Here is a 12,778-nt window from a genome sequence, read left to right on the forward strand (position 1 = left end):
GAAAGCAGCTCCTCTCATATTTTTTTAAAGCCTTACAGACAGAGGTTATTCACTAACAGCTCTGCCCATCACTTTCTTTTTCAGCACCCCTTTTGAACACTTGTTACATGCATGCTGTGTGATAATAGGAAACAAAGGCAAGGTTGGAAGAATACCCTTTATAGTTTTGCACAGTGAGAACACAGGTTCTTGCCCTAAGGAAGCATTTAATACTGAGAATTTTTCAGAGGTGGGAGAATTGAACAGACCGAGAACACCCAGACATTTTTCCGAACAAGCCAGGAACACTATGGCGACTTTACCAACCTGTCTGGAACCAGAGCATAGAGAGCAATAGCCACTTTTTCAAACAACATGGGAAAAACACTGACTACCTGAATAAGAGCTGCAGCACTGTTCACATAGAAGGGCAGGTACAGATCTCTTCTCTGGTCACAAATGAAGAACCCAAGGAAATGGCATGAAGCTGCATCAGGGGAGGTTTAGGTTGAATTTTAGGAACAGGTCTTCGCCCTAAAGGTGGCTGAGCACTGGAACAGGCTCCCTAGGGAAGTGGTCACAGCACCAGCCTGACAGAGTTCAAGCAGCATTTGGACAATGCTCTTGACACACGGTGTGACTCTTGGGGTGTCCTGTACAGGGCAAGGAGCTGGACTCAATGATCCCTGGATCCCATCCAAATCAGCACGTTCTGTGATTCTACACGTGGAATAACCAACTATCAATTCTGGTCACTGGGTTTAATCCTTAGTGCTGAATCAACCAACACTATAAGTGAGGGAAGTCAGAGCAGATAGATGTGATTTTCACAGAGTCTTGATGAAATTTCTACACTTTATTGTTACTTTTCACCTTTGGCTACTAAGGAAACAAACTAATTTGGGGATGTACATAACCTGTTATCCATTATTTCTGTTTTGTCACTTCAAACTGTCACTTTCACACTTACTACAATGCAGTTTAGGATGGGCTATAAATCCATTTGAAAATTTCAAAACAATCAATGCAGCAGTGATTGATGATTATCAATGGAAACTGTCGATTATTAATTCGACAGGGCACCCAATATTTACAACAATGAATTCAATTTTTTTTCAAGTCTGTGATTTTTGCTTCAAAGCTGCACAAACTGACAACTTTTTAAACCAAAACATCTATTATATTCATAAGAACATATCTGTTTAGCAGACATTCTGTTAATAATATCTCACTTAATGTATAGGAGTGTAGTTGTAGTTCTTTGGTTCCCAGAGACTGCAAATCATCTCAACAAGGCAGGCAGAGAATTTTGTTCCACCGCTACCAAGGCTACAATGCTTGACACAGCAAAATTTATTTTTGCAAAGCAGAAATAATAAAGCAAAATTAGAAAGGTTTGGGTATCCCATGGTTGGGTAAGTTTTATGTATCCCACAGGTGGTCCATCACTTACAGGTGTTTTGAAACTTGAACCAAAAGTTTCACATGCCTTTTTCCAATGGACCAATTCATTGGAAGATACTTGTCTAAGACATATTTTCTACCTGGAGCCAGCTCACATTTTATATTAAAAAACTCTTTAGTCAGATTTATCTAGAGAACTTCCAAGAGAATTGGCATTCATAACCTTTTTGTTCTTGATGAATTCTGAATTCATGGAAAGAAACAGTATTATTTCCATATATTTATTTATCATTCACAGATGAAAAATATGCAGAGTTAGAGAAAAAAAATAATGTTACAAATTAGGTACTGAAATCAGAATCTATTATTTGAGGTCAGTGAGATTTATGAATACCTTCATGCTCCACTAACTCAAATCATTCTAAGTATGCACCTATGCTCTTTCAAGACCAAGTTCTGGAATTCTGAATACAAACAAGGGCTGTTTATTAGAGAACTTAAGGTTTTAGCAAGCTCAACCCATAAACCTACTTTTAACACTTTCTTATTCCTCTAAACTTTAGAGCACCCATTCACACAGCTCCCATGCAAAACATTTTAAGTCTTAAGAGTAACAGGTCTTACACTTTTTACTGCTGCCATTATCTGCCTTTCAGTTCTGTATACCCTGTGGTTCTGTACATGAAACTGATGCAGTGCATTTCTGCATGGTTTACCTGCTAAACAAAAATATTCAGAAATATACCTGCATGAATACACTAAAATAACAACACATGAATCCACAATACCTGAAACAGTGTAATGGTCAGCAATAATATGCTACTTATGGACTTCTCAAAGTAGAAGTCACAAGTTTAACATGGAATTTGTTGTGAAGAGACCATAAAATAAGGTTAATTATTATTTCTCCTTGTGTTTTTTTTTTTTTTTTTTAAAAAAAGAAAAAAATAAGACTTAATATGAGGCTGAACTAAAAGAACAGCAAGCTTAAATTAAAGATGCTGATAGAAAAGCTCTAGCAAATCTTGTTGTAGCAGATTAAGTTACTATCCTCAGCTGCAGGCTGCTGCCATCAGAAGTCACTGATCCCAAAAGTAGAATTGTCAGGGGGGACATGTGCTGCCACCTCAGCCACTTCATTGCTAAGACTGGCATGGCAGTTTGCTTCAGGTACCGCACCATGAGCCATAACGACTGAGGAACAAGCACTTGTTAATTCTGCAAATGAACTAGAGCAGAGGACTCGAGCAGGAAAAGGTCAAAAACTGACATCACAAAATCTAGGACTCCCCAGAGCTGTAGCTGCAATCTAAATTTCTTCTAAAGTAGAAGGAATCAGCTGGGCCAATCCTCACAAATCCATCCAAGAATAAAAAACACAATCTCACCAGAAAGTATCAGAAGCAGAATGTGAACTGTCGAACAATTTGAAAATAAGTTGAACAGGCAATGATTAATCATGTTAAGTACTTTAAAGGCTGAATGTTCAATTTCAAATTAGCTTTAAGAAATCAAGAACTAAAGATTTGTATGGAATTTTAATTATCACAGGAAGTCCCAACTACGTAAGTTTTAGGGAGCACTAACAAACATGGTATCAAATGAACAGCATTACATATCTTTCTAAGACTTGACAAGAGTATGCACTTAAGAGGGAACACAAACCAGTCCACATTTACTACCCAACCATTCAGGTATGCAGCTGCATTCATTAAATATTTGTATAGAAAAGGCTTCAAAAATATTGACATAAGGAGAAACTGTATGAAGTTTTCACCAACAGAAGTCAAAAACTGGCTTAGGGGATAAAGTATATATAAATTCAAGTGTGCAACTCAAGTTGTTAAATTTTAAAGAACATATATGCAAATATTTAATACTTCCCTACTACAAAAGGCTTCAAAAAGAGGTTGGTACATCATAAACAGGTCTAACTTAATTTCTGCAGATCATCCCATCTCAACTTTAACTGAGGTATTTAAATTCTAAGGCTGCTTTCTCAAACAAGTACATAATGCTGATTCCAAGTTCAGCATCATACAGATGAATTTATAACAGAGGGCCCTACTGCTGATCAAAGGTAAGCCATCAACAGACTCAATGACATTTTAGCAGAAAGGAGTCCACAGTTTTGACATTATTATATTGTAGTATTGTTTTGTTAATATTGTTCAGTTATTCCAGTTCTTCAGTCCCCCCTTTTTGAAACCAAACCAAGCTCTTTACAATCTTGTAGCCCAGTACAGCACAGCATCTAGCTGAGATAACCTAGCACATTTTTACAGGACAAATTTCATTAAGTGCTTCCCAAGGAAACGTAGGAACTGACAAAGTAAACATCACTTGTCCTTCTTCCCAAAAGAAAGAGAAGTAGTGTGATCCAACACAGAACCTTTGCCGCCCTCCCAGTTTTGCTCATCTTCCCTAAGCAGAGAGAACAGACAGACTCATGTTTGAAGGTCTGCAGAAGGAAAGAATCAAGAAGACGAACAAGGGGCTAAAAAAGCATGGTCAGAAATATAAGTCCACATTATATCAGGAAAGATCTATGGAAAAACAATATATCATGACTCTTCAAAAGTGATCCTAAGACAAATCCCTAACAGCAGTAAGTGTACTAGTCTCAATAAATAGACACAAAACATTAGCATTTAACCTAAAAATTACTTCATAAGCTTTAAGCAAAAATATATTTGCTGCGTCAAAATATATTATTAGGTGCTGGGTTCTCTTGTTTCAGTCAAGAAAAAATAGCTCTCCATTGCATATCATTTTGACTTCTCCATTCTTCAAAATTAACAAAAGCCTAAAGAAATAAATGACCCACAAAATACACAACAATAACCAGACTTTAGCTGAAGAGCTTTTCACCTTTTATCTTAAAATCATCCTCAGTATTTTATCTTTTGGGAGGAAGTACAAGTGACATTTACTTTTTCAGTTCTTAGCTTTTCTTGGGATACACTTTCAGTCTTTACTATTTACATCTTGCTTGATGAGCTAATGAAGAAAGAAGAAATCTAAGTAGGCTGAAAAGCAGAAAAGACTCTTCCTGACTGCAGAATCCTCAAACTGCTGCTCTCTTTCCACTGAAGCCAAGCAACTTGCCTCTTCAGAGTTCTAGCTGGCCTTCATTATATCAGCTTGAAGGAACACACCTCACCAGAAGTGTTGATGACAATAGTTAAAATCTTGAGAGAAGATCACAACACACACTAAGTTAATATTCTCTGAACAGGAAATAATTAAATTGATAATTCCATTGAAAGAGTCTACAACTCTAACAAGAACTTAGGCTCAAATGGATTTTTAGTGTTGTTTATACTCTTAAAAACATAAATATGAAACAGACTATTCCACTTGTCAAAAACAAAACCAATACCGTGAGGCTAGCAAGTCATTTTAGTCAGTCAGCCCAAAAGGACAATGTTGAGCTGATCAGCTTTTACCTCACTTTACACTAAGACACTGTGCTAATTCCTGCCTGTAAGTAATTAGGTTACTAATTTAGAACTTATCTTGATTACTGAAACAAAATTAAATGGTAAGAGTTTGTTTTATGTTGGTTTTAACCCTTGTACAACAATCACCATCCTTAAATACAAGTGCCCAGTTTCATTTTAAACCAATTTCCTTCTCTCTTGCATTTGAGGACTTTTAATATCACTCAAACAAAATGTAAATGTCATCGCATAGTGGCACTAAGCAATTCCATCACCACTGGATCCCACAGGATCTGCGAAAGCATGTGATGTGCACTAATGCTACACTGTCCCAGTAAGAGAGGACTTAAGTTTCTCTGCTGATATCACACAGCCTTTCAGACACTGGGAAGAAGAGATTAGTTCTCTGAAAACAATTATATACATTTGTAAGAAGTACAATCCATATCATACAAACCTATGCAATCCAAACCCTCACCCATTTCAAATCTCGATGTTTAACCCAAAGGCTTGAGCTTTGCTTTCAGAGATGAGAGAATATTCAGAAAACAAGACATACCAGAGGAATTAGCAACATGCTCTCCTAGCCAATCTGAGACTTGCCATTTTCTACAGTGCACAATGCAGTTATCTACAACACAGTTTCTCTATAAAAGCAACCTTAATTATCTTAGCCAAGGTACACTGAATTAACCTATAATTCATCTCTCTTAAGTTTAATTAACAGTAGCTGACAAGTAAATGGCAATTTGATAAAACAAGACAAACAAGGGCAATCACAAGCTCTCAACCACAACATTGCAGGAACACTGAATGATCTGATATTAAGGTGAGGCCTTAGCTTTATACACAAAGGCATCACATTCAAAAGAAAAAGTTGCCATGGTATCTGTGACAGTAAAGAATTTAACTCAGTACCACAAACATCATGCAGACAAACTTGCTTCCCGCCCTAGTTTTCTCCTCTGCCACACTAAAGACCAGTGATTTCTAAATAAGTGACTAATAGCCAATGCATTACCAAAACGTACCACCTCCACTGACCTTAATTGTAAAGATCACCACAGTTAAGAAAACACTTGGGTTTACACTTGAATATTCAGGTTTGAGATCCAAGAAAACATTTAGGTTTTTACCTGAATATTCAGAGAGCTGACCCTGCTGATTTCTCTGCCACCCAAATCAAGATCAAAATTTGGCTCCAGAAAACCTCAAAAGCTAAGTAATTTCTCTTAATAGTGTTTTTACCATGACATCACCTCAGTTATATTTTATCTACCTTCAGATAAGCTCTTTAAAGTTGCATTCCTCTTTAATATACACAAATCACTCCCATGACATCACACAGCTCACATACTCTTCACAATTTACTATTAAAATGAGAATTGACTCCCTCAGGTACTAGCATACATCATTCTCCCTTGAGCTCACACATTTGTACTCTGAACTCCACTCAAAACTACTGGTACCTAAATGAATACTTTTCCAGCCTCTCCTTCCTGACTTTAAAAATATACAGTTATCCTTGGAAACAGACTGGGAATGCATACCAGCCACCTCCCAGCACCATCACCAGGTCAAAGACCAGATGCTGAGGTTGCACTGGCACTTCCCAGTTATCAAAGGTTTATGGTTTTACTGAATTCAGCTTTCTAGAGAGCTTCAAGAAACCACTGAACAACTTCACACAAGACAATTCACACTCACTATTCACTTGATGCATGTACCCAGGTTGATTTAGATGCTAACATAATGACTATTACCACACTCCAGTGCTCCTAATACCTTTTGTACAGGACCTCTTAACTGTCCTATCACTTCTAATATATCCTTGCCAGAAATCATTCCTGGTTTTAAACTGCTTTTCCCCAGAAAAACTCCCACATTTGAGAGTCTTCTGAACTATCTGTTACAGCCAAATAACCACACATAACCTAAAATAGCTTCCCCAGAAGATGCGTCCTGGTACAAGAATGAAAATTGTGGTTTGGTTTCTATCTTATATTTCTTAAGAAAAGCTGTATTTTCCCAGATTTTCTGTTTAACATCTATTCTTTTGTTAGACCTCTGCAGGACATGAGGAGTTTACTGTCTGTGCTGATAAATTACAGCAAATTCAGACTCTAAAGACCATGAGCTGTATTGTCACATGTTCAGTAGTCAAGCCTTTTCTCCAACCATAGAATTGAAATTTTAACAATAGAACACTAGAGGCAAAATCAAGTATTAAAAATGTTCAAACAAAACCTATTAGCTATTTCTTATTCGTTTTTTTTTTTTTTTTTGTTAAGAAAACAATTATTGCCAGAACTAGAATAGATACATGATGCAACAGGCAAATAATTTAAGGAAACACAAGTCACTGACCAGCCCTATTATAGCAGATAATAATCACAGGTATGTTGAAACAATTACATTTCTAGATCTAATTATTTGGCGTCTTAGAACAAAGCAGAACTAGATCCACAAGGGAACATAAATGCCATGCCACCTACTAGACTCCACAACCCACAAATAAACAACAAAGACCTGCTCCAAAATGAAAAGGAAGTGTTACAGGTACTGTTCAGATATTTAATATTCAACTTGAGTAGGAACTGGCCGAGTCAGATAAGAATAAACCTAAAGATCAGAGATTTAAGTCTTCAAAATTTCACACCATGCTAGGGAAAATAAACCACTCCCAAGAAAAATCCCTTTCCTTTACTCTTTCAACATTTTGTAAGAAGGAAAGAAGACCTGAATCCATATCATTATTTTGTACTTGATCAAGCAAGTCCCTGGGCTACATATTCACTCCCTTCCTAAGTGACTACTACTCCTCAAGAATCAAACCAAACACTCACTGGTCTGGCAGTTAAGATATTCCTTTTGGGAATTGGCAGCTCCCCTAAAGAGTAGAAGGATTTGAATCCAAATCTCAATATGCTGGGTAGGTACTCAAAATAATTTCCACCTCTTTAAGGAAATGCAACATTGCATCCTTTTTCTGCCAAAAGAGAAGTGTGCAAGATTAGGTCTTCACAGAACTGGGGCATTCTTTTAGAAGTGTGCATTACTGATGGTATCTGTGTTTGCTTTCTAATTTAACTGCTGCAACCTTTGAGAGTTACAGCATTTTCTTCTTCCCACACAGCTATGTGTTAGTGTGCAATTAGACAGCATTATAAAACGTCTTTACCAACAGACATATAGAGCTGATCACCTCCCGTTAAAAATAAAAACAAACAAAAGCTTACTTTAAAATAGTCTCAGATATAAATTTAATTAGTTACAATTTCCTCTTTCTTCTGCTTCATACTTTAATTTGAACTATACTAAGACATTTTGTCTAGCCTGTCTAGCTGTACTGGGAGTGAAGGAAAGAGGATGTGTACATAAAGTGCCCCTGTTGTCAGAACCACCCTACTGAAAAAAGCTCCAAGGTAGGCAACCACACCAGAAGAGCAACTCTGCCAGCACACCTGATTTTAAACCACAACTTCAATTGTTTCCACCGAGTTTTCTACCACGGACATACTGCAAACGTTTTCAAATACACAAATGCCTCTCTTTGCCCATTAATAAAATGAAAACAATAGAGCAGTATTTAATTAATATTTACAAAAAGTCTTGAGGTTTTCAAATGCATTTCAAGGCAGTAATTTGTCTTCCAAATACCGTAATGTCGAGTATTTCTGCAACAGTGACTGAGAAAGTACTTCAAAAATGTCAGTTGTTAAACATTTAAAAATTTTAAACATGGCACATGAATACAAACACAAATCCTGCTATCTAGGAAGTAACACAGTTTGAAATTTTAGCCTTCAGCATTCTAAAAGCTTAACACTGTAAAAGGACTGCACTTCAAAGTACAAACTGAGAAAAAAAAACAGTAGCTGAAACAGTTAAAACAGTTAACTTCTGATGTTAAGATCCAATCTTTGAAGAGACATAATAGAATTTGCATCTAAAAATGCCGTAAGTTTTTTAAAAGCCTGCAACTTTTAAGAATAGCAGGAGATTCTAATTAAAGCAGCAAATGAAGCAGCAAATAAAGTATTAGGAAAATTTAATCTTTCTATTACAATAAATGTAATTATGAACAAGGATCAATATATGGATGCACATAAACTTCAGACTACATTAAGTTTTCAGTATCCATAACTCTTGGTATGAATCCCAACCTCTGCATTGCATTTTCCATAGTTCTTTATCACGTACTGTTGAGGTACTGAAAGATGCTTGTCACCCCTCAAAGGTCATAAGTAACTCCTGCAGATTCCTAAGCCACATATATCAGTCTACTGATATTTTGATGCACACTTCTAAGTCCAGAACTTTTAAGAAGAAATTCAATAAAAACTAAGTAAAATTATAGTGTTTACCAACAGCTAACTCTATACAGAAAAACATCATCATCCACTGTTATTCCACACATTGCAAAGTAATATGACACACATTAGAAGAATGTAAACTCTGAAAAACTACTTTAAAAAGAGTTCTGTGACCATGGACTAACACTTAAACCTCTATTACTTTATTAACAATAATGATAATTAAATGTAACATCCTACAACACTGCTTTAAAACGCTATTTTTGATGCCTTCTTAAAAGTGTCGACAATGCTAACCATTACTTAAGCTTTTAATGTGTAAAATACTGGATTTTTTTTTAAGCACAGCATGTTGGAAAAGAGTTGACATGTGTATCATCCAGCCCGACTCTAAATCGTTTGGCATTCAGATGTGTAGTAACAGCCCTAATATGATCATAACAAAAAATAATGTACTGTGAAAATTTGGACAACCCGTCCAATCCAAAAGCTTGCAGACTCACATGTGTAAAGACAATATAAAGATACCTTATTTTTTTACAAATTCATGAAAAACACCTCAATCCTCAAAAAGGACAGAGAGATCCGTTTAAGGCATAGGCAAAAGAAGCAGCAGACACATAGAAGATCACTATCAGTCACTTGTTAGAAGCCTGACTGCAGTCAGCTATATATCATCATGTATCTAGAATGAAAGTATTTTGCTCTATTCAGTGAGCTATAGACATAGTGTATACCTAAATAATTCCAATAGAGGCTTTACTTTTAAAAGAAAATACCCTTATATCACTTATTTACCCCTTTTAATATTCCTCATGAAGTTATTTTCGTGGATCTGTCCCACGTGAGACATCTAACAATATTATTATTTTAGGCAGCCTTTGTTTGTATATAAATATCCCTCAGTAAGGTCCAATACAAGTTAATTTCATTTTCTCACGCGGTCTGTCTCACCAAGCTCACAGTCACAGTTCTTTGTTGCCTGGCTGTAGTGTGTCTCCCTCCCACCACACAGGCTCGATGCCTCCGCTAGGAAAGCGGCAGCAGCGCAAGAGCATTTCCACTACAGCTCTGGGCACACGGAGCCGCTCCGAGCGGGATGTGCGCTACCGACTGTAAAACACACTGCAAGTCGCTCACGTTCAACCTGCTTTAACGTAGCCCTGCAAAGCTTCATAAACCAATACGAAGCAGAAACTTCACTGGAATAACTTCCAAACACAGAGCTGCCACAGCATCAGAAGTGCACGGGAGGGGGGCCTAAAGTTCTTCCCTCCCCCTTGTTTAAACACGTACACAACCCGCTACAAGTCCACAGAGAGAGCACACAGCCAAGTGCGGGAGGTTTTCTTACAACTCCTGGGCCTAAGCTCCCGGGAGGCACCCCGAGAAAGGGCGGCAGGGAAGCCGCAGGAGCCGCTCCCGGGAGGCCCCCCGCGCTCCCGGCAGCGCCGCCCGCACCTGTAGCCGCCGCGGCCGGGGCCGCCCCGCCCAGGACCCGCGGCCACGGTACAGCCCGGGCCACCGCCAGCGGGGCGCGGGGACCGGGGCCGAGCCCCGAGAGCCGCCGAGCCCGGCTATGCCCCGCCGTGCCGCCCGGCCTCGGCCCGGCCGGACTCCGGGGCCTGCGCGGGCGCCGTGGCCGCGGGGGAGGCTCCGGCCAGCCGAGACTCGCGGCTCCGCGGCGGGACCTGTTGCTCGCACGCCGGGCACGGGCGCTCCGCTCACCGTCTGTCTCTCTCCGCCGCTGACACGCTCCCCTCCGGCCCGGCCCGGCCCGGCCGCCTGCTGGAACTCAGAGTCTCCGGCGTCCCGCGGCGTCCCCACACCCAGTCCCCGGAGCCGCCCGGCCACAGCCCCCGCAGCGCTGCGCAGCCGCCGCCCAGCCCGGCCCAGCCCGGCCCCGAGCCCGCCCCAGCGCCACCGCCCCGCCGCGCAGGCGCGGGGCCGCCCCACGGCCGCCTCGGCCCGGCGGGGAGCGCGGCGCTGTCCCGGAGGCCGCAGCTGCGGTCGGGGCTGTCGGGTTGGGGCTGCCCTCAGGTGGAGGGGACACGTGATACGTGCACTGCTTCTGTGTGTCCTTCCTCGCGGAATCACTGAATTGAGCAGGTTGGAAAAGACGTCCGACATGGTCGAGTCCGACCTATGACCGAGCACTACCTTGTCAGCTGGACCCTGGCACTGATGAGTGCCGCGGTCGCTCTTTACTTAAACACTTCAGGGACGGTGACTCCACCGCCTCCCTGGGCAGCCCATTTCAGTCCAGTCCATTCCCGCCGTCATCTCCCGTCTCTGTCCCACGGCTTTCTCTGCGCCCCCGAGCGGGACCACCTCGGGAGCCCGTGCCCCGAGCAGAGCCGGCTCGTCCGCCGCGCCACTCGCTCCTTCCTGCTCGCCCAGCTCCGGCTGCCGCCCCCGCCCGCTGCAGCTCCGCTGGGCCCGGGGCACACCGGGGCACTGCAAGCCCTTTGTTCCCCATCCACCCTCCCTGGCATCCCCTCGTTCGCCTGCTGCTGCTGCTGCTGCTGCTGCCGCGTCCTCAGCCCGAGCTTGAACGCCCCAGCCAGGCTGGAGCCTGCGTGAGGAAAAAAGTATTTAATCTCATCGAGAGTCCACTCTGCCTCTGGGAGGCTGAGGCACAGAAGGTGCCCGTAACACACCGTCTGGAACGATGAAGAAAACAGGAGGTTACAAGTAGTTTTACCGGATTGTTTATATTCTTGGCTGTGTTTTTCAGGAACAGGGAAACGTCTTTTCAGTATGCAACAGTTAAGTTTGACTTTGAGCTGCAAACTGCACCTTACTTCCCTGGTTTTTCAGGCTAGCCTGCCTAGATCATTGCCCAAGGCATTAGAAGAAATGTTCTCGGTAACCACACTAATAAAGAAAGGCTTTCTTAGATAACTAAGTCCTAAAGAGATACCTGCTTTAGTCCATCTCTCCTTGCTTCCATTTAAACCATATAAAAATCTGTGCCATTTAATGCTATCATTCTTCACAGTGAAATCCACAATTTCTATAATGGTACCCTCTATACCATGTTTTCTTTCGGTTCTGTTCTAAACCCTGAGATACAAAAATTAATTTTAGAAGTCCCAAAATAACGTTCTTACGGTTTTTCTTACTGTGTGAAAAGGCTTAAGACACTAAGGTATGTCCTGCCCAGTTACCTGCAGAGGAAAGTCTGAAAGCCTTTTACCTATCCACATTGTGGCTCAAACTCCCCAGGGCAATAATGCCTTGTAAGTGCATTTACCATCTATTAACATATAACATCTATTTCTGTTCTGACCAATAATGAGGGGCTTTGCATCAAGCAAACACAACTGGAGAACTGCAGGACATACAGATGTTTGTGGACTGCAGAATTACTTACTTGGGAAATAAAAAAGAGAGGGAAACCATGACACTGGTAATTTGTGGCTGAGCAGCACCAAGCGTGGTTCTTCTTACCTTCATATGAACATGGTTCATGAAAGTTCACATGAACCCTTTTTTAGAAAGCACTTTGACAAAGGATCTTAGAACCAAAGGGTGTTTTCAAAATGTGATACTTTCCTAGGAAATATGGCTGCAAAAAGTAGGTAGGTTGATCAGGTTATCTGTTTACTGTTGAACTCTCTTTTCTATGTCCAA

The 12,778-nt window shown here is 40.8% G+C and overlaps 1 protein-coding gene across 1 annotated transcript in view; it reads right to left on the reverse strand.

The window, feature by feature from the left end:
• PALS1 (protein associated with LIN7 1, MAGUK p55 family member) overlaps positions 1-10,994 on the reverse strand; it is a 55,446-nt gene extending 44,452 nt beyond the window's left edge. The window contains exon 1 of the mRNA XM_059473584.1: positions 10,871-10,994. The gene's annotated coding sequence lies outside the window, so the exon portion shown is untranslated. The remainder of the gene's footprint in view (positions 1-10,870) is intronic.
• Between the last annotated feature and the right edge of the window lie 1,784 nt (positions 10,995-12,778).

The sequence above is a fragment of the Ammospiza nelsoni genome, chromosome 6 (assembly GCF_027579445.1).
Source record: "Ammospiza nelsoni isolate bAmmNel1 chromosome 6, bAmmNel1.pri, whole genome shotgun sequence".
In the NCBI taxonomy this organism is placed as follows: domain Eukaryota; kingdom Metazoa; phylum Chordata; class Aves; order Passeriformes; family Passerellidae; genus Ammospiza; species Ammospiza nelsoni.